This window comes from Symphalangus syndactylus, chromosome 13 (genome assembly GCF_028878055.3).
Source record: "Symphalangus syndactylus isolate Jambi chromosome 13, NHGRI_mSymSyn1-v2.1_pri, whole genome shotgun sequence".
Taxonomy (NCBI): Eukaryota; Metazoa; Chordata; class Mammalia; order Primates; family Hylobatidae; genus Symphalangus; species Symphalangus syndactylus.
Window position 1 is genome coordinate 101,089,043 of NC_072435.2, and position 21,901 is coordinate 101,110,943.

Genomic DNA, 21,901 nt, shown 5'->3' on the forward strand with positions numbered 1-21,901 from the left:
ATACATTGAAAAAAGCTCACAGATCTAAGATTATAGTGGGATGTGTTTTTGTAAAGTGAACACCCAGCATAACCAGCAACCAGATCAAGAACTAGAACTTTGCCAGCACCCCCACATCTTTCCTCATGCCTTATTCCAATCATTACACATTCCCATCTCAAATGTAGCCACTACTCTGACTTTTATCAGCATTAATGACTTTCACCTATTAAATAAATCAGACTGTTTTTATTTTTTTGCTTGGAGCTTAACTTGTTTTGCTTGGCATTATGTTTGTAAAAGCCATCCCTGTTGTTTAGTGTTGCAATAATTTGCTCAGTCTCGTCGTATAGTATTCTTTGAGCTATGTGTTGGTACACAGTAAGCACTCAGTAAATGATAGTCAAATAGAGATGCAAGTGACCTTTAGTAAGACAACACTTGGTCAGCTGTCCACCATCTGAGTTTGAATTGTGCTCTGGAAGTGTCGAATACCCCAAGTTTATCTATTCAGTCTACCATGAAGAATATATATGTTGTTTCTAGTGACTAGCTATTATGAATAGTGCTACTATAGACATTTTTATACAGATCTTTTGATGAACACACGCAGGCGTTTCTTTTGAGTATATATCTAAGAGAAAAATTGCCAGGTCCTAAGTTGTACATATATTCAGGTTTAATAGATACTGAGGAAGAGTTTTTCAAAGTGATTGTGTCCATTCTGCTTCTGTTTGTGGAGTATGAAAGTTCTCCTGGCTTCCGCATTCTTGCCAACACTCGATATTGTCTATGTTATTGTTTCTAATTTTAGCTGTTCTTGTAGGGGTAAAGTGTTATCTAATATTTTTGTTTGCTTTTAATAAATCTTTTATTATGGGATAATTTTAGATTTATAGGAAAGTTGCAAAGATACTGTGAAGAGTTCCTGTATAGCCCTCACTCAATTTTCCCCATTTGTGAACATCTTCCATTACTGTAGCATCTTTGTCAAACTGAAGAAACTGATATTGGTAGGTTACTATTAAGTAAACTCCAGATTTTATTTAGATTTCATCCGTTTTTTCCGGTTTTATCCTCTTTCTGTTCTAGTAACCCTTCTTCCAGGGTACCACATTGCATTCGGTTGTCATGCCTCCCTAGTGTCTTCTGGTCTGTGATAGTATCCCAGTCTTACCTTTGTTTTTTATGACCTTGATAGTCTTGAGAGATACTGGCAAGCCCTCCTATAGCAAGTCCCCCATTCTGGGTCTGTTTGATGTTTTTCTTATGGCCAGAATGGAAGTAAGAGTTTTTGGAAACAATGTTACAGAGGTAAAGTGTTCTTCTCATTACACCAAAATTAAAGAGTACATGACAGCCACATGGCATTACTGATGATGTTAACTCTCATCGCTTGGTGAAGGTAATGTTCTCCCCAGATTTCTCCACTGTGAAGTCACTATTTCTCTTTTTCTCAATCCTATATTTGGGCAGTGAATCACTGTGCCTAGCCCACCCTCAAGTTGGGAGGAGAGGGAGACTTAAGTTCTACCTTTTGGAAGGTGGAATATCTAGGTATATTATTTGGATTTTTTCTGCAAGGAAGATTTGTTTAATCTCATTCGTTCATATCCCTAAGAACTCACGTTAATTAATATTAATTAACATGAGTTAATTATAATCTTTGGGTTGTAATCTAATACTACATTGTTTATTTGTTGCTCACATTTTTTCATCTCTGGCAATTGGGAGCTCTTTCAGGGTGACTCCTATGTTCCTTTAATGTGCCATCCCCACAATCCTTTTGCTTTTAAAGTACTTTCTTACTTTCTGGTACTACAAGATACTCCAGGTTTATATTACAGTTTCCCTGCCCCAGCCTCACCCATTTCTTTAAGAAGCCCTGATTTCTTTTATTGGAGAACAGAATTTAGAAATCAAGATCTCAGTGCGTGGTGTCTCATTGTGGCTTTCATTTGCATTTCCCATGAAGAGTGTCATCTTTCCAAATGTTTATTGGGCATTTGGATATTTCTTTTAGCAAGGTGTTTATTCAAGTCATTTGCCTATTTTTTTTTACTGGAATGTCTATATTGTTTTCTTATTAATTCAGACGTTATTTCCTTTTTTATGTATTCTGGATTTTAGTTCCTTCATTAAATATATGCATTATAAATATCTTCTTCCACTCTGTGGCTTGTCTTTTCATTCTATTACTAGTGTCTTTGAAAAGGACATTCTTCATATTATCACGGTACAATTAGTCACTTTTTCCTTTTATGGTTCTGTTTATAATTATTAGAATGTTTTCCTATGTTGTCTTCTGAAAGTTGTATTGTTTTATGTTTAGATATAAAGTACACCTGGAATTGATTATTGTGTGTAGTGTAGGGAGGGGTTAAGATGAGGTTTTTTTTTTCCATATCCAACTGACTGCTCCCATTTATTGAAAAGACCATCCCATCTTCACTGCAGGCATTTTCATCTTTGTTTCTGAACTCTGTTCAGTTCTGTAGGTCCATTTGTCTATCCTTTCACTAATACTATACTATTTTAATTACTGTAGTTTTATAAAAGTTTTAATATCTGGTAGTATAAATTCTCAATTTTTAAAGTTCTTCAATATTATTTTGGCCATCCTTGGTACTTCTCATTTTTATCTAAATGTTAAAACAGCAGGTGAATTTTCTCTGGCACAAACACACACACACACACACACCCTACCTACTAGGAATTTTATTGAGATTTCATTGAATTTATAGATCAATTTGGGGAGAATTGACACCTTTAAATGATCAAGTCTTCTTCTCCATGAAAATAAAGCAATTTCCTCCACTTATTCAGGCATTTAAAAATTTCTCCGAAGAATGCTTTTCAGTTTTTAGGATAAAAGTCTTATTTATATTTTGTTTTCATTTTAAGTATTGACATTTTAATGTTATTTTTTGAGGTAGCTTTAAATTTTTCACTTGTAATTGTTTATTGACAGTGTATTTAAAATATTATTTAAAAATATATTGATGTTAGCTTCCCTTTTTTTTTTTGAGAGACAGAGTCTCACTCTGTCACCCAGGCTGGAGTGCAGTTGCTTGATCTCAGCTCACTGAAATCTCCGCCTCCTGGATTCAAGCGATTCTCCTGCCTCAGCCTCCTGAGTAGCTGGGATTACAGGCACACGCCACTACGCCCAGCTAATTTTTGTATTTTTAGTAGAGATGGGGTTTCACCGTTTTGGTCAGGCTGGTCTCGAACTCCTGCCCTTGTGATCTGCCCGCCTCAGCCTCCCAAAGTGCTGGGATTACAGGCATGAGCCACCGTGCCTGGCAGCTTCCCTTCTTAATTTAATTATTTGTCTGTAAAATCTTTTGGCTTTTCTATGTTCTTTTTTTCCTCTTTTTCAGTCTATCTACTTTTTAATTATTTTTTCTTTTCTTATTACACTGGTTATGACCAGTGCAATTTTGACTAAAGTGCTGTTAGTAGATACTTTTGTCTCATTTCTGATCGCAGATGAAAAGCTATCAAGATTCCATTATTAAGTATTAATGTTTTCTATAGCTTTTAAATATATATATAAATATATAAATATATATAAATATATAAAAAAATATAAAAATATAAAAATATATATATAAATATATAAATGTATATAAATGTATATAAATATATATAATATATGTAAATATATTTATAAATATATAAATATATTTATAAATATATAAATATATAAATATATTTATAAATATATAAATATATAAATATATATAAATATATAAATATATAAAAATATATAAAAATATATAAAAATATATAAATATATATAAATATATATATAAATATATATATAAATAAATATATATAAATATGTATATACATATATATACTGTTACAGATTTTAAAACTTCTATTCTAGGCCTACTTTGCTATTATTTTTAAAAATCATGAATGGATGTTGGCTTTATAAATGCTTTTGAACTTATTGAACTGATCTTATGACTTTGCTCCCATATTGTATTAATGAAGTGAATTATATTGATTGATTAATTTTGAATGTAAAATGCAATTCTGCATTATTGGAATAAACCCAACTTGGTTGTCATATATTATTCTTTTTATATATGGTTAGATAATATTTGGTTATAGTGTTTTCATATAGGTTTATGAGAGACATGACTAATAATTTTCAATACTTATATTCTCATCAGGCTTTGTTTTTCAAAGCAATTCTGGACATCATAGATAAATTGGGAATTTTGCAGTATTTTTTTTACTTTTATTTAGAGGAAATTGTTTAAGATTAGTGCTATTTCGTCTTTAAATATTTAGAGGATTTCACCTGTGAAGCCATCTGGACCTGAAGATTTCTTTATGGAGGCATGTAATTACAAATTCAATTTTTAAATTAGAGGACTTTTTCTTTTTTTAAAAATCCTGTGCCAGTTTTTCAAAGTTTTGCTTCTTCTCTTTTCTCCTTTTCTTTTCTTTTTTAAAGGAATTTCTCCACTTCTTCTAAATTTTCAGGAAAAACTCTAGGATTCTTTGATGTTCCTAAAAATACATGGTTAAGCCAAAATGTGGTAAAGAAGTCAAGATCAAAGCATAGTGTCCAGGTCCTCTCTGGCCCAGTGGTTAAAAATGTGAACTCTGGCACTTTTCTACTCTTTAGTCTTTTTAAAGATAAATTTTAAATGCAAACAAACAAACAAACAAACAAACAATCAAACAAAAAACCTTGTTTATTCAGCTGCAGCACTGGAACCCTAAACAGTCACTAGACAAGGAATTCCAAGGTGAGAGTTTTCAGCACATTTCTGCTTGGTCTCTTATCCTTCTGCTCTGAGGGAAAAAGAGGGTTGGGCTCAGTCCTCTATGCCTCTCTTCTCTCAAGAATCTTGGTCCCTCAATTCCTGGCTGCTGCCCTGAAAGCTCTGAACTATAATTTTTATCTCCCCAGCTCTCCAAGATTGTTGCAGTTTTTGCTGACATCTTGGCTCTTAACAGTTGTCCTCTGTCTGGATTCCTTGAAAATGCCACTAGGGGAAAATGGCTCACCTCTGTGGTTCTCTTCTCTCCAGGATCTGGACTTCTCAAGTATTGGATGCTTTAGCAACTCTCTGATACCTTCAAATAGACATATTTTTGTGTTTTGGTTGGCTTTTCTGCTTTTTTCTTGGCACAAACATTGGTCTGCTGTAAGTTACTCAATATAGGTAGAAGTAGATATCTGAATATATCTTTTTTATTAACTTCTCACTTGAACTGAATTTTTGAATTAACCCATTGACTAAGAGTCTTGGTTGACAAGAGATAAGACATCTGCTACCATGATGATGATATTAATAGTAAGTAGCAGCTAAACATCCATTGATAAGTCACGAGGTACCAGATTCTCTGTTAAATTATTTATATGTAGTCTTTCATTTATCCTTCTAAGAACCCTGGAGGTAGGTACTACTATCTTCATTCTTTAGATGAGAAACTGAATTCATAGTAACCTGCTCATATTCACAGAGCTAATTGATGACCATAATAAAATATGAGACAAGGCTGCCTGATACCAGAGGCCACAAACATAATATTCAAAAGGTATTTAAAATGCATTTATCGTTGTAGTTGATGTCATTGGGCTAGAAGAACAAGGAGGGCTAAAACTGTTGGCAAGGAAAACTCTTTGGAGATTTAGTATGGGATGCAGGACAGCCAGACTAGTCTAGTCGAGTGAAGGGGTAGACTCCCGCCATGCGGGAGATTGACCTCTTGCCTAAATAGAAGAGAGATGTTATTTATAGTTCATAAATATCATACATTCCAAATCTGGAAGTCAGTTTTTTTACTTTTGTGTTTTTAAAAAAGGGCTGCATCTTACAATAGATGTCAAAAGAAACTCATCAGCTGCTTAGCACCAGAGTCAACTGCAGCAAAGTTGTCATGGCCAGCATATGTGCAACCTTCCTCTCGGCATCTGATGGCCATTTCAGTTGATTTATTTGATTTGGTAGCACCTTACAGGGTTGATTATAACTTACTGCTGCCCCTACATAACACTTCTTTAAAAAAGTTACACTAGGATTTAGCACTGAAATAAGAACTTGAATTCATTGGTTTTCCATCCTAAAGGAAATACCGTTAATGCAGTTGAAATTGTCAATTTATTTTGGAATACAGCGTAGACTTTTTGAAGCCAACAGTAGCTGATGTGACCTATTCCTGTATCATGAAGGACATCAAGCACCCAACATCTAAATGTCAAAAGCTTCTGGCTGACTTTCAAGAGAAGCTATTTAACTTCCAGGAATGTATAATTCAATAAAGGGAAAACAGACCAATGAATTTAACCAAGTGGGAAATTCAAACGAACTCCAGCGTTCTTCGATATGCCTGGAAATAATGCTGTTAGGCAAAAGGTTCCAAAAGGGTCAAAATCGATGATTTGATCCTGAGAAGAACTATAGCCTATTTGTTCAAATGCAGATTTAGCACCACGTTGCATGGGTTTAAACCTTTGCTCTGATGCTCAATAGCTTGGGAATCTTGGGCACCCCTCTCTACCTCAATGTCCTCATGTGTACATGGGGATAATAATAGCATCTACCTAATGGAGGTTTCATGAGGATTAAATGAGTCAGTACAGGTAAACACTAAGAAATATTTGGCAAAGGATGAGTGCTCAATAAAGGTTAGATATCAGGACAAGCAGCACAGTGCTTTTGATATTATGCCTAATGTTTTGTCTGATGGTCTATATTAGTTCATTCTCATATTGCTATAAATAAATCCCTGAGCCTGGGTAGTTTATAAAGAAAAGTTTAATTGGCTCCTGGTTCTGCAGGCTGTACAGGAATCATGGTGCTGGCATCTGCTCAGCTTCTGGGGAGGCCTCAGGAAATTTACAATCATGGCAGAAGGTGAAGGGGGAGCAGGCACATCACATGGCCAGAGTAGGAGCGAGAGAGAGACAGAGAGAGAGAGACAGAGAGAGAGAGAGAGCGAGAGATGCCACACACTTTTAAATGACCAGATCTCATGAAAACTTACTCACTATTGTGAGGATAGTACCAATGGGATGGTACTAAACCATTCATGAGAAACCTGCTCCTATGATCCAGTCACCTCCCACCAGGCCCCACTGCCAACGCTGGGAATTACATTTCAACATGAGATTTGGATAAGGACAGCATCCAAACTATATCACTGTCCATGGCCAAAAGTGATTAAAATAATTTTACATTCTGAATTTAAAGATGCTTTAGGGGTTAATGTTAAACATGGTATTGATGAAACAAGGTGTATTTAAGCATATGAATAAATGAGTGCTATTGTTAGCCAGTGAAGGTTTTATTTGTTGCTACTGTTTTCTACTTACATTTAATGCAGTGGGTTTTTTTCCTCACCAGAATTGGTGTTAAATTACATTTTTAATAACTGAACTCTGTAAATCCTTTTCCATCAGCAGCCCCACAGTCCATTGCCTGGGCTACTGCAATTGACTCATAGCTGGTTTCCCCATGTATTGCTTTGCTTTTTTGCAATTGTAGCCATACACAAGTGACAGATATCTTTAACAGATGCAGATTTAATTATGTTGCTCTCTGCTGAAAAGCCTCTAAAAGTTCCCCACTGTTCTCAGAATAAGACCGCAAATTCATAACATGGTCTGACTCTTCCCTGTTGTGCCTCTTTTCTGGCCTCATCATGTACCATTGTCCCTCATTCTGTCTGTCAGTCCCTCTTGAGGCCAAGCCCATTCTTCTCAGGACTGTTGCTCTTTGCCTCTCTCTGTCTGAAGGTTCACTGGCTGTATGAGTCAGTGTTCTCCAGAAAAACAGAACCAAGAGATGTACAGATATTTAAGAGGGATTTATTATGGAAATGGGCTCACACTGAGAAGCCCCATGATCTGCTGTGTGCAGGCTATAGCATTAAAGAAGCTGGTGCTCCGGGTGCAGTGGCTCACACCTGTAATCCCAGCACTTTGGGAGGCCGAGGTGGGCGGATCACGAGGTCAGGAGATCAAGACCATCCTGGCTAACACGGTGAAACCCTGTCTCTACCAAAAATACAAAAAAAAAAAATTAGCCGGGCGTGGTGGCAGGCGCCTGTGGTCCCAGCTACTTGGGAGGCTGAGGCAGGAGAATGGTGCGAAACCAGGAGACCGGAGCTTGCAGTGAGCTGAGATCGTGCCACTGCACTCCAGCCTGGGCGACAGAGTGAGACTCTGTCTCAAAAAAAAAAAAAAAAAAAAAAAGAGGCTGGTGTTCTAACTCTCCATTTAAGAGCAAAGGTCAGAGAACTGGGGAGACTGCTGCTGTAAGTCCTGGAGGCTGAAGGCCTGAGAACCTGAGGCTCTGATGTCCAAGGGCAGAAGAAGATGGATGTCCCAGATCCAGAGGAGAGTTAAAATTTGCCTTTCCTTTGCCTTTTTGTTCTATCCAGGTTCTCAACAGATTGGATGATATCCACCTACACTAGTGAGGGCAAATATTCCTTATTCAGTCCACTGATTCAAAAGCCAATGTCTTCCAGAAACACTCTCACAAACATACCCAGATATAATACTATATCAGTTATCTGGGCAGCCCTTAACCCAGTCAAGCTGACACCTAAACCATCACATCAACTAACTCCTGCCCACTCTGAGGAAATGTCATTCCTCAAAGAAAGCCTTTTCTGATGTTAGGTCAAAATCAAACTCATATTACTAGCTTTCCCACTTTCTTCTTACAGCACATTCCATGGTTTCTTATTCTTTATTCTTTTGGGTGACTGTTTACTTAATGTTATTCCCTCCACTAGCTCATAAATTCCACAAGGGCATGAATTGTGCATTTTTAAAGTGTTAAATTCCTAGTGCTTGGCATACACGTATATCCTCTCTCTCTCTCTCTTTCTCTCTCTCTCTCCCTCTCTCTCTATATATATATGGGAGTTGGCTCACACAATTATAAAGACATGCACACACACATATATAGATACACATAGATAGAAAAACGGATATACTATATATGTATATCTTATTAAAATACAATATATGTAAAGCACACTATATTAGTCTGTTCTCAAACTGCTTTAAAAACACTACCTGAAACTGGGCAATTTATAAAGGAAAGAGATTTAATTGATTCACAGTTTCTCATGGATTGGGAGGCCTCAGGAAACTTACAATCATGGCAGAAAGGGAAGCAGGCACATCTTACGTGGCAGCAGGTGAGAGAGAATGTGTGTGAGACTGCAGGAACAACTACCATTTATAAAACCATCAGATCCTGTGAGAATTCACTCACTACCATGAGAACAGAATGTGGGAACCACTCCCATAATCCAATCACTTCCCTCCCTCAACACATGGAGATTACAGATTCCTCCCTTGACACATGTGGATTGCAATTCAAGATGAGATTTGGGTGGGGACACAGAGCCTAACCATATTATTTCGCCCTGGCCCTTCCCAAATCTCAGTCCTTTCTACATCTCAAAACCAATCATGCCTTCCCAACAAATTCCCAAAGTCCTAATTCATTTCAGCATTAACTTAAAAGCCCAAGTCTAAAGTCTCTTCTGAGACAAGTGAAGTCCCTTCCACCTAACAGCCTACGAAACCAAAAGCAAGTTAGTTACTTCCAAGATATAATGGAGATGCAGGCATTGCATAAATGCTCCCATTCCAAATGGGAGAAATTGGCCAAAACAAAGGGGATACAGACCTCATGCAAGTCCAAAATTCAGCAGGGCAGTTATTAAGTCTTAAAGCTCCAAAATAATCTCCTTTGACTCCATATCTCACATTTAGGTCTCACTGATGCAAGAGGTGGGCTCCCACAGTCTTGGGCAGCTCTACTCCTGTGGCTTTGTAGGGTACAGCTCCCCTCCTGGCTACTTTCACTGGCTGGCCTTGAGTGTCTCTGGCTTTGTTCCAGGCACACAGTGCAAGCTATCATTGGATCTCATTCTGGGGTCTAGAGGACAGTGGCCCTCTTCTCACAGTTCTACTAGGCAGTGTCCTAGTAGGGACTCTGTGTTGGGGCTCCAGCTCCACATTTCCCATCTGCATTGCCTTAGCAGAGGTTCTCCATGAGGCCTCCACCCAAGCAGCAAACTTCTGCCTGTACGTTCAGGCATTTCCTTACATCCTCTGAAATCTGGGTGGGGGTTCCCAAACCTTAGTTCTTGACTTCTGTGTACCCACAGGCCTAATACCACATGGAAGCCACCAAGGCTTGGGGCTTGCACCCTCTGAATCAATGGCCCGAGCTGTACCTTGGCCGCTTTTAGCCATAGCTGGACACAGGGCATTAAGTCCTAAGGCTGCACACAGGAGCCAGCTGGCCCATGAAATCATTTTTGACTCGTAGGCCTCTGGGCCTGTGGGAGCAACTGCTGCCGAAATCTCTGACATACCCTGGAAACATTTTCCCCATTGTCTTGGTGATTAACATGTGGCTCCTTGTTATTTATGCAAATTTCTGCAGAAGGCTTGAATTTCTCCCCAGAAAATGGATTTTTCTTTTCTATTGCATCATCAGGCTGCAAATTTTCCAAACTTGAATGGTCTGCTTTTCTTTTAAACATAAGTTCCAATTTCAGATAATTTCTCTCAAGTTCAAAGTTCCACAGACATCTAGGGCAGGGACAAAATGCTGCCAGTCTCTTTGCTAAAGCATAGCAAGAGTCACCTTTACTCCAGTTCCCAAGAAGTTCCTCATCTCCATCTGAGACCACCTCAGCCCAAACTTCATTGCCCGTATCCCTATCAGCATTTTGGTTTAACCCATTCAACAAGTCTCTAGGAAGTTTCAAACTTTCCTACATTGTCCTGTCTTCTTCTGAGCCCTCCAAACAGTTCCAACCTCTGCCTATTACCCAGTTCCAAGGTCACTTTCAGTTTTCGGGTATCTTTATAGCAGTACCCCACTCTCTGCAGTACCAATATACTGTATTAGTTCTCACACTGCTATAAAGATACTACCACAAACTGGGTAATTTATAAAGGAAAGAGGTTTAATTTACTCACAGTTCTGCATGGCCAGGGAGTCCTCAGGAAACTTACAATCATGGTGGAAGGGGAAGCAGGCACGTTTTACATGGTGGCAGGTGAGACAGAGCATATGTGAGAGCACGTGAAAAACTACCATTTATAAAACCATGAGATCTTGTAAGAACTCACTCACTATTACGAGAACAGCATGTGGGAAACTGCCCCCATAATCCAATCACTTCTCTCCCTCGACACGTGAGGATTACAGGTCCCTCCCTTGACACATGGGGGTACAATTTGAGATGAGATTTGGGTGGGGACACACAGCCAAACTGTATCACACACAAAATATTTAGCTGGATAACTTTTTTAGAAATGAAAACTTCCATGTTACAAACACCCAAATCAAGAAAGAGACAAGAACACTCATAAGCCTCACTTGTTCTAGTCATTCCCAAAAGGCAAAAATTGTTTGGATTTTTCTCATCTGAGATTAATTTTGGTTGTTCTGGAGCTTTCTATAAATGAAATTGTAGACATGTACTCTCCTGTCTATCTTCTTTTTGCTCAACATTATGTATGAGATCTATCCATTTTGTGCATGTCCTGATAGTTTTGTTTTCATTGCTATATTGCAGTCTATTGTCTGAATATACCACAATATATTTATCTTTGTACTATTGATAGAAAGCTGGGTTATTTCCAATTTTGAGTTATAACATATATTGTTGCTATGAACATTCTTTTGCATGTCATATACACTGATTTCTCCTGGGTTTATAACCAGGACCACAATTGCTGCAAAGCTGCATCATATGTTTTGTCAAATACATAGTTGCCAAATTAGAAAAAATGCCAAATTAGACAAAATTTCATGTAGTATGGGGGAACCTTTCCCTCCATTTTGGATGAGGAGTTCCCCAGAGTTCTGGACTTATCTTAGTCTTTTTTTCACAAAGTGTTTATGGGCCATGAAGATTCTCAAAAATAGGTGGAATCAAATTGGCTGTCATAATACATGGAAAGAATTTACAGGGACAGGGGTATCTGGAGGTGCAAGGTCTCTTGTGGTGTCTGCTGAGACGTTCTGATCTCAGCCCTGGAGAGTCTTCCAGGCTGGGATCCAGTTAGGCTTGTTCTACCTGTCCACTCCCTTTCTTCCTCCTTCTTGGCTTTGCACTTTTTCATAATTTCTTACTTCCAGAGGAGTGGGTTTCAGGGATGAGTTTACAAACATATCAATCATTTGCTTCCTGGAACTAAAAGTTCCCCACAGGCCCCTACTGCACTTGAATCAGTAAGGTCAGCAAGTGATCAACCCATTTGCAAGGGGCTATTTGTTACCTATGACTGGGGGCTAGGAGCTAAGCCTGGGCTGATGTAGCATTTGGGTAGTGGCAGAAAGAGCTCTCCAATGAAGCTCACCTCCCCCTTTGGTGTGACAGTGACAAACTCCATGATAACTTCTCTTCTCTTTGGCTAATCAGGATCCTTTCCAGTAGCAGCCGTGACATCTCATTTAACCCCAGCTGTAAAGACACCTCCAGTCCAGAGCACATGGATCTTAACTGCTCAGAACACACTCAGAGTCCAGAGGAAACTGCAAGTGTTTCCTTTCCTTCTCAGAAGATTTTTCACGCAATGCTGAATCTCTCTTACCTGGATTTCTGGAGTCCTTTCTTCTTCGGTTTTACTCTTCCCTCCATATTCCCCCCACCTTCTCCTAGGGTCCTGTCTTTATCTTGTACATCTCAGGCTGGAAGTAATATTTCCAGTGCCCTCCTGCTTTTCGCCTACCCCTGATGTTGATAAGTATCTTTGCTGGAGAGTCTCATCTACTTCTGAGAAGGGCAACCACAAGATAAAGACTGGAGGAGCTTTGGGGAAGACAGAATGATGCCCCTAAAGCACCACTTTGATGCATGATTTTTCTAAACTATTCCTCACCACCACAGTTAAGGGTTGGTTGGAGTGGGCAGAAAAGTCACAGAACAAATGGAAACTTCTTTTTCTAAAAAAAATTATTTTTTAAGTCAGATTTATTGAGGAATGTTTTATACATCATGAAATTCATCTTTTTTTGGACCTACAGTGCAATGAATTACAAGAAGTGTATACAATTGTGTAACCACCACCATAACTGAGATACAGAACATTTCCATCTCTCTAGAAAGTGCCCTGGGGCCTTAGCACAGCCAGTGCCTCCCACCAGTCCCAAGAGGGGACCTTTTACAGTGCAAATGCCCCCTAAGGAGGCCACGTTAGTCAGTCTGGAATGGATAGCTGAGGATAGGTCTTTGTTTCCTCTAGATGGGAGGAACTGGGGCAGTGTGGGTTGAAGATGGAGTGGCTCATTCTGAATCCAACTTAGCCCCAGGGACAAGGTTCTGGATGAAGTGTCAGGGCATTGAGACCTGGGTCTGGCGGGGAAACTGGGGGAAGCATCAACCCCAGGGGGAAACTGCAGCTGGATGTGGACTGGGGGTTGAAAGGAGGAGCAAAACCAGAAACCAAGAGGCAGGAACTCAGCATCCCGCATGGAGTCCTGTAGGTTCTTTGGACTATGTCCTCAATAGTCTTAAAAGTGTCAGAACTCTCATAAGGAATATGGGCTGGGATCAAGGAAGAGTGGGCAAAAGGGGGTCGTCTGGGTGGCACTAAAGACTTGCTGGTTTCAGGTTGTGTCTGTGTGTGTATGCATGGGTGTGAAGGTACATGTGTGCATATGTGTATGTGTGTGTATGTATGTGTGCATGTGTGTATAAGTGTGTGTGTATGAGTGTGTGTGCACATGTATACATGTGTGTCAGTGTGCATGCATGTGTGTGTGCATGTGTATTCAGAGACCATGGTAAGACACTGGGTCATCTCAAGACATCCCAGCTGACCCATATTCTCAACTGGGTGGGGAAGCCTGGGGCAAGGCCAGCTAAGCCTGGTTGGGGCAAGGCCAACCAGGGGGCTCCAGTGCAATGAAGGAGCCTCTTCCCTTTGTGCACTGGAGCCCCCAGTGCTGCTTCATCAACAAGCCCGTGCTGGAGCTGAGCACAGTAGCATGTGCTGGGGGCTGACATCCCAGCTGCATGCTCACGCGACATCACCCCCAGCTGGAGCAACCACACATTCTTAGACACTATGTCATGGAAAGAAAGGTGAAGTGCTCCATCTGCTCTGCTCTGCTCTCTCCAAACGTTACCACTCTGGCAACAAAACGGATGGCACCGTGGCTAGAGATCTTTCTTCTCTTGGAGGGTGGAGAGATTCTTTTAAATCCTGGAGTCCTTGATGGTATTAAGTTTGAGGAATTTTTCAAACCATCATCAGGCAGAAGCATCTGCTAACAACCCCTTTCTGCACATAGTACTCATGGAGATTTGGTCTGAGGAGAATGACTTGGCAGGTTGTGTTTTCCTGATATGCACCAGAGGAGATAAGAACATGCTTTCTTTCCCATAGCTGTTTGCTTTAATTGATGAATATGTTTAATTATTGAGCCCCTACTATATGCAAGATGATAGAAAGCCAGAGGTAAACCAGCCAGTAAGGTCTCTGCCCTCATGAGCTGATGGTCTGGTGGTGGTGAGGACCTGCCCAGAGCAAGGCCCTGTAGGAGGCTCTCCGATGGGCTCCAAGGTGGTTGTGACTGATTGATTGCTTCCACAGTTGTAATTAATATGCCCTTTACACAAAGACTTTGCAGCTCCTTCCATCGAGAGGTGGAGCCTGTTTGTCTATCCTTGAATCTGGGCTCGACTGTGACTTGATTTGGCCAGTAGAAGGTGAGGAAGTGGGACACTACCAATTGTGAACCTAGGCCTCAGGAGATTGGGTGCATATCTTCTCTTTCCTAGAATCTTGCTTCTGTTGGGTGAACAGGCTTGGACTAGTGAGCCAGAGAACGTGAGAGCCTGTGGAGAAGAGCTCATTTGTTCAACCTGAAACCATGTAAGATCAGTCGACAGTTAGCTGATTCCAAAACAGACGAGAGAGTCCAGCTTGGAATAACAGAGCTGCTTTTTCTACTCGCAGCGACCACAGACACACGACTATACCCAGCTAAGAGCAGCAGGGCTGCCCAGCCAACCTGCAGACATGTGAGCAATGACAAACCTTGGTTTCTCACTGAGCAAGGCTGTCTGCGTTCACTAATGGCTGTGCAAGGCTCTGACTTTCTGGAGACTCAAGAAGCGCCCAGTGCCCCAAAGAGCCCCTTTGAAACAGCTCCTCTCCTCTTCTTTCACCCTTCCCTCCCCAGCTTTAAACCATCGCTTGTTTGAGGCAGCAAGAACAATTGCTATATGTTTATAGCATTTCACAAATCATTTTACGGGAGGAGAGCAACACAGCAAAATTGGTACGATGGGTATTTATTTTCCTAATGCCACTTATCAGGTGTTGGTCATGAAAATAACCTGTCTGCTGGACTCCTCTACAGCTGGTGGAAAGGGTGGGAAAGCCAAGAGGAACATAAAGGAGAGAGAGAAGCAGGGCACTACTTTATTTTTGTAGAAGGGAAAATACTATAGGTTCGTCCACATGGGATCTGGTGGAATGGTTCAGAAATTTGTCTGTCTGAACACCCATTTCTCCATTCATCCACTTAACATGGTTTACTTTTAATGACTTTTAAAAATAAAAATCATGTACATTTAAGGTATACAACATGATGTTTTGATATATGTATACTTAGTGCAATGATTATTATAGTCAAGTGAATTAACATATCCTTCTCTTCACATAGTTAAATTTTGCTTCTTTTTTGTAGTGACAGCACCTGAAGTCTATTCTCTTAGCACATTTCTAGTTTACAGTATAGTATTTGATATGGTTTGGCTCTGTGTCCCCATCCAAATCTTATTTTGAATTGTAATCCTCATAATCCTCATGCGTTGAGGTGGGACCTGGTGGGAGGTGATTGGATCATGGGGGCAGTTTCCCTCACGTTGTTCGTGTGATAGTGAGTTCTCACAAGATCTAATGGTTTTATAAGTGTTTGACAGTTCCTCCTACACACACTGTTTCTCTCTTCTGTCGCCATGTAATACGTGCCTGCTTCCCCTTTTGCCATGAGTGTAAGTTTCCAGAGGCCTCCCCAGCCATGTGGAACTGTGAACCAATTAAACCTCTTTCCTTTATAAGTTACCCAATCTTGGGTATTTCTTTATAGCAGTGTGAAATGAACTCATACAGAGTTATTACTTAAAGTCCTCATGCTGTGCATTGGAGCTCTAGATTTATTCATCTTACATAGCTGTGACTTTGTACCTTTTGACCAACATCTCCTTCTATATTCCCCACCATTCTACTCTCTGCTTCCATGAGTTTGATTTTTTTTTTTTTAGATCCCACACATAAGTAAGATGCTGCAGGATTTTTTTTATGTGTCTGGCTCATTTCCTTGGCAAAATGACCTCTGGGTTCATCTATGTTGTCACAAATGGCAGAATTTTCTTCTTTATTAAAGCTGAATAATATTCCATCACATGTATATGTATATGTATATGTATTTCTCACAATTTCTTTATCCATTCATCTGTAGGCAGACACTTAGGTTGTTTCCTTATCTCTGCTACTGTGAATAATAGTACAATGAACATGGAAGTGCAGATATCGCTTCAAGATACTGGTTTCATTTCCTTTGGATATATACCCAGAAGTGGGATTGGATTGCTGGATCATACAGTAGCTCTAGGTTTAATTTTTTGAGGTATCTCCTTACTGTTTTCCACAGTGGTTGTACCCATTTACATTCCTATCAATAGTATACAAGGGTTCCCTTTTTTCCACACCTCTCCAACACTTGTTATCTTTTGTCTTTTTGATAATGGCATCCTAATTGATGTGAAGTGGTAGCTCCTTGTGGTTTTGATTTCCATTTCCCTGATGACAGTGATGTTAAGCATTTTTTTTTCATATACCTGTTGGCCATTTGTATGTCTTCTTTGTAAAAATGGCTACTCAAGTCCTTTGCTCATTTTTCAATAGAGTTACGTGTTTTTTTCTATTAAGTTCTGTGAGTGCTCTGTATACTTGGGATGTTAACCTCTTGTCAGATATGTGGTTTGCAAATATTTTCTCCCAACCCATAGGTCACTTATTCATTTTGTTGATTCTTTTCTTTGCTGTGGAGAAGCCTTTTCATTTGATGTAACATAGATTTCTTGAGCACTTTCTATCTACTGGGCAGGTGTTAAGCCTGTGAAGAAGGTGAGCATCATTTCTGTCCTCCTGAAGCTTATGTTTCAGACAGGTGGACATCACTGTGTAAAAACAAACATGGCAAAAACTTGCAGAGAGACATCTGGGCGGCTGCTGGGCTGGATGAGTTCCAGGGAAAAGGGGAATGCGAGGATGCAGGGATGTGAGGATGCAGCGATGGAGGCCAGGCTGCAGTGGTGACCACTGATGGCTGCTCAGCACCTTTCCCCCATTTTACAGCTCTAATACCTTGATTTCCTTTAGGGAAAGAATCTCTTCCCTCTTTTGTGCAGTCATAATGGGTTAAACACAAGTGCCTGCTGTTCCTTAGCCTCAGCCCATCAGATCCTCTCTTTCTTGGGACTTTGAATTTTGAACCCAGTGATGCAAAAAATATAACCCGGAATTAAGGGGCAGCCATTCCACTGACAGAGTTCTGCTGCAGCTGTGAGTCACTTCTGCTATTTAAACCCCCAGAACTGTCCTTGTCTCTGTCCTTTCCTGAGAGTAAGTCACCGGTCTTTTCTTTGATTCCACAAATTATCTGATAAGCTTCAGATGTATTTCTTTCCTGGGTAAACTAGCCAGAATCAGCTTCTGTTGTTTGCTACCAAAGAAATCTAGCTGGTTCAGTTGCCTTCATGAGCCCTGCTCAGCTGTGACCTATACTCTCTTATGTCAATGTTAGTGGCTTTTTCGGTGCTGGCTCAGAGTAGGGCCTCCAAACATTCTTATTACTTCTCTCTGCGTGTGCTTTAAAAAGCCAATATACTTCTCATAGAATCATTTTCTTTATGAATTGTGCTTTAGTGCAGAAGTTAGCAAACTTTTTCTGTAAAGGGCCAGCAGCTTGAAACAACATCCATTTATTGGTTTCAGTTGACCAGGGACTAGGCATGACTTAGCTGGGTACCCTGGTCAGAGTCTCATAAAGTTGCTTTCAAGTGGGTGGCTGGGCTGCATTCTTATCTGGAGGCGTGAGTTGGGAAGAAGTCCTATCCAAGTTCATATGGTTGTTGGCAGAATTAAGCTCCTTGAGATTGTAGGATTGAGGTCTTCAGTTCCTAGAGGCCACCCACAGTTCCCTGCCATGTGGCCCTCTCTATTGGGAGTTCACATAATAACAGGTTGCATTTTCAAGGCTATCAGAAGAGTCTCTTTCTTCAGTCTGCTAAGACAGAGTCACACACAAAGTAGCATAATCAAGGCAGTGATATTCAATCATCTTTGCCATATAACACAATCCGATTCATTCTCTCAGCCTGCACCAAGAGACTTTTATAAGGATGTTACTTATGATCTCACTTTACATACTCTTTATGATAAATCTTGGAATTTTTTTTTCTGGTAGTTGTGTTTTTCTTGAGCAGCTGGCTAGTTTTAATCTCATGAACATTATAATTTTTTAAAAATAAATTTATCGAAGAAAAATATACTTCAATATATACAGGTTAAAAAAACAAACAAACAGAAAGATGCTGAACACTGATTTTTGAATTTGATTGGGTTTCTGTCTTCAGTTTGTCTGCTAGGGGGCTCAGGGCTGCCAAAGTAGAGCCATCCATACTAAGTGTGAAGGACTCCATGGTATACATTTCCAGTATCTTGTTCTTGGCTCCATGTATTAGTCAGTTTTCACACTGCTGATAAAGACATACCCAAGACTGGACAATTGACAAAAGAAAGAGGCTTAGTGGACTTGCAGCTGCACATGGCTGGGGAGGCCTTACAATCATGGTGGAAGGTGAAAGGCATGTATCACATGGCAGCAGACAAGAGAAGAGAGCTTGTGCAGGGAAACTCTCCTTTTTAAACCATCAGATCTTGTGAGACTTATTCACTATCACAAGATGAGCATGGGAAAAACCTACCCCCATGATTCAATTATCTCCCACCAGGTCCCTCCCACAACAGAAGGGAATTACGGGAGCTACAATTCAAGATGAGATTTGGGTGAGGACACAGCCAAATCATATCACTCCATTCAATGTTCCAGTATTGATTTATCTTCTTTCTCTCCAACATAATTCATGTGATCTTCCTGCTTTGTGTGTATCTAAATCTTGAATCCTCTCTAAATAAGGTGGGGAAAATGTTTGATAAAAGAATAAAGTATGGTCCTTTAGTATGTGTGGTGCATTGGAATGTGAACAACACCTATACTTAAACTAGAACAAATAGTAATTCAGTGGAAGGACCTTTAAGTTCTCCTCTTATGATTTTAAGCATGAGAAGAGAGTTGAAAAATTTGTCCATGGCAAATATTGCTGGTTTCTTCTTGTGGATTCCCAAGTCTAGGTTTGGGGAAGAGGATTAATCCCAGCTCATGGGCATTACAAGCTACACTGTGCTGTGTCTAGGGCTGGGGCAGGGATCATGGCTGAGTATTTTGGACCCATGAGATCACAAGCTACATCTTACAAGGGTGCCATTGTGCCTGGTACCTCAGTGGTGATATCACTGCTGGGCTGTCTCCCTCCAAGCGTTCTCATAGCCTGGGCAAGGCAACTGTAGAATGGTTCTCCAGTGAAATCATCCAGCCCAAATCACAGCTGTCAGCCTCACCCTACACACCCAGGCCCCATCCTAATCTCCCAGCAGGAGGTGCTTGGGGCAAGCTGGCTGCCTTAGACACAGTGATGCTGGGCCTGCTGGCCTGAGGGAGCTTAGCTCAGGTGGCAACCCCAGAGAGACCTGGCCCTTCCCAAGGAGCTGGATCTTGAGGCCAGCTTTCCAAGGCCAAGGGTTGCCATTGGCTGCCATTCCCTTTCCAAGCCATGGATGCTCTGGAACATTGTAAGTTTCCTTCAGTGCAATGTGGATTATAGATGTGTGTATAACTGAAATGATATCTCAAGTGTCTAGCATAGTCCTTGGTGTATAGTATGAATGTACTAAAATCAAGCTCATTTATGGAAGCATATATTAACACATGGCTCCTAACAAATGGAAGTTTCTTTTATCTAGCAAATATATACTGATTTTCTTAGAGAGGCAGTATCACAGGATGGTTAAGAGCAATAGCTCTAGAGACAGGCTGCCTGGTTCAAACCTTGCCTCTGATGCTAACTAGCTGTGTGATCCTGAGCACATTACCTGTGTTCCTCTCTTCTCTGTGTTTCCTTGTGTATGAAATGGGACTAAAATAGATATTGAATCTCTGTTATGTCCTTGCTTTTTTTCTTGGTTTGCTCTCCCTTTGGAGAAGCTAGCTGCCATGTCAGGAACACATGCATGCAGTGAAAAACCGAGACTTCCAGCCAACAGCCATGTGAGTGAGCCATCTTGGAAGTGGATCCTCCAGCCCCAGTCAAGCCTTCAGATAACTGCAGCTTTGGCCAACATCTTGACTGCAACTTCTTGAGAGACCCTGAGCAAGAATCACACCATGAAGATGTTCCTAGTTTTCTGATTCTCAGAAACTGTGTGAGATAATACATGTTTGCTGGTTTAAGCCACTAAGTTTTGGGATAATTTGTTAGGCAGCAATAGATAACTAATACAGATTTTGTGTCTGTGTGTGTGTGTGTGTACAAGATGAATATGGCTTCTGCAATTATGGAGGTTAAATTCTAGTGGAGCGTAGGAAGGAGTCAGCTGACAATACCAATACAGTGTGGAAAGTGCTGTGGGAAAGCACAGCGTGCCATGGGAGTACATAGAAGGGGCTATGGGTATAACTCGAAAGTGCTGATGGTCAGAGGAGGCTTCCTATACTCAGTTACATCTAAGTTGCATCTTTTTTTTTAGACAGTCTTGCTCTGTCGCCCAGGCTGGAGTGCAGTGGCACAAGCTCTGCTCATTGCAACCTCTGCCGCCTGGGTTCAGGCAATTCTCCTGCCTTAGCCTCCTGAGTAGCTGAAATTACAGGCATATGCTACCACACCTGGCTAATTTTTGTATTTTTTATTAGAGACAGGGTTTCAGCATGTTGGCTAGGCTGGTCTCGAACTCCTGACCTCAAGTGATCCACCTGCCTCAACCTCCCAAAGTGCTGGGATTACAGATGTGAGCCACCGCACCTGGCCAGTTGCATCTTGAAGGATGAGCAGAGCTGGTCAAGCAGGCAAGTGGGTGAGGGGAATGAGGAAGGGCATTTCAGGAGAAGGAACAGCATGTGTGAAGGTCTGGAAATGAGACAGATGATGGCAAGCAAAGGTGAGGGTGGGAAAGGGGCCAGACGATATTGAACTTCAGGCTGCATGATAAAGGAGTTTGGATTTTGAAGGGTTTTGGGCAGGTTAAGATTGCGTTTTAGAAATATCAATCTGACTGTGGCATGGAGAATAGAGTGGAACTAGAAAAAATGGGAACCTAACAATTATTTCCATTTATTTGTTCTATGATGATATTATATTATATTACCTGATATACATAGATTTTTTTTTAAGTAGAAGTCACTCCTAACATATGAAAATACTTGCTTTATTTAAAATAATTTTAAGTGAGGATTTTCTCATGTTATTGTTAGCAAATGAAGTCTAATATGATGACATATGATGTAATTGAACATATCCCAGTAAATTTAACCAATCCCCTGTTGATATTTTTATCTTTCACTGTTATAATAACACTGGGGTTGACATGAAAAGGGTCTCCCAGAATCCTGCACAGTGGGTTTTATTGTCTGGTGTATTCTAGTAGGGAGTTGAGGGTCTGTAGCAGCAGGATTATGTAGAGGAGGCGGCAGATTGAGCCCTAACTACCCGGTATATTGGTGACATCTGGTATTTTCTGAGACATTCCTAATCTGGAACATTTCGCCTCATT

At 40.4% G+C, this 21,901-nt stretch overlaps 1 long non-coding RNA gene across 1 annotated transcript in view; it reads left to right on the top strand.

Moving 5' to 3' along the window:
* The window catches only part of LOC134732209 (uncharacterized), a 32,870-nt gene extending 11,724 nt beyond the window's left edge, over positions 1–21,146 (top strand). Inside the window, exons 2-3 of the long non-coding RNA XR_010115150.1 lie at positions 20,340–20,555; positions 21,045–21,146. This is a non-coding gene — a long non-coding RNA (uncharacterized lncRNA). The remainder of the gene's footprint in view (positions 1–20,339; positions 20,556–21,044) is intronic.
* The last annotated feature ends 755 nt before the right edge of the window (positions 21,147–21,901 follow it).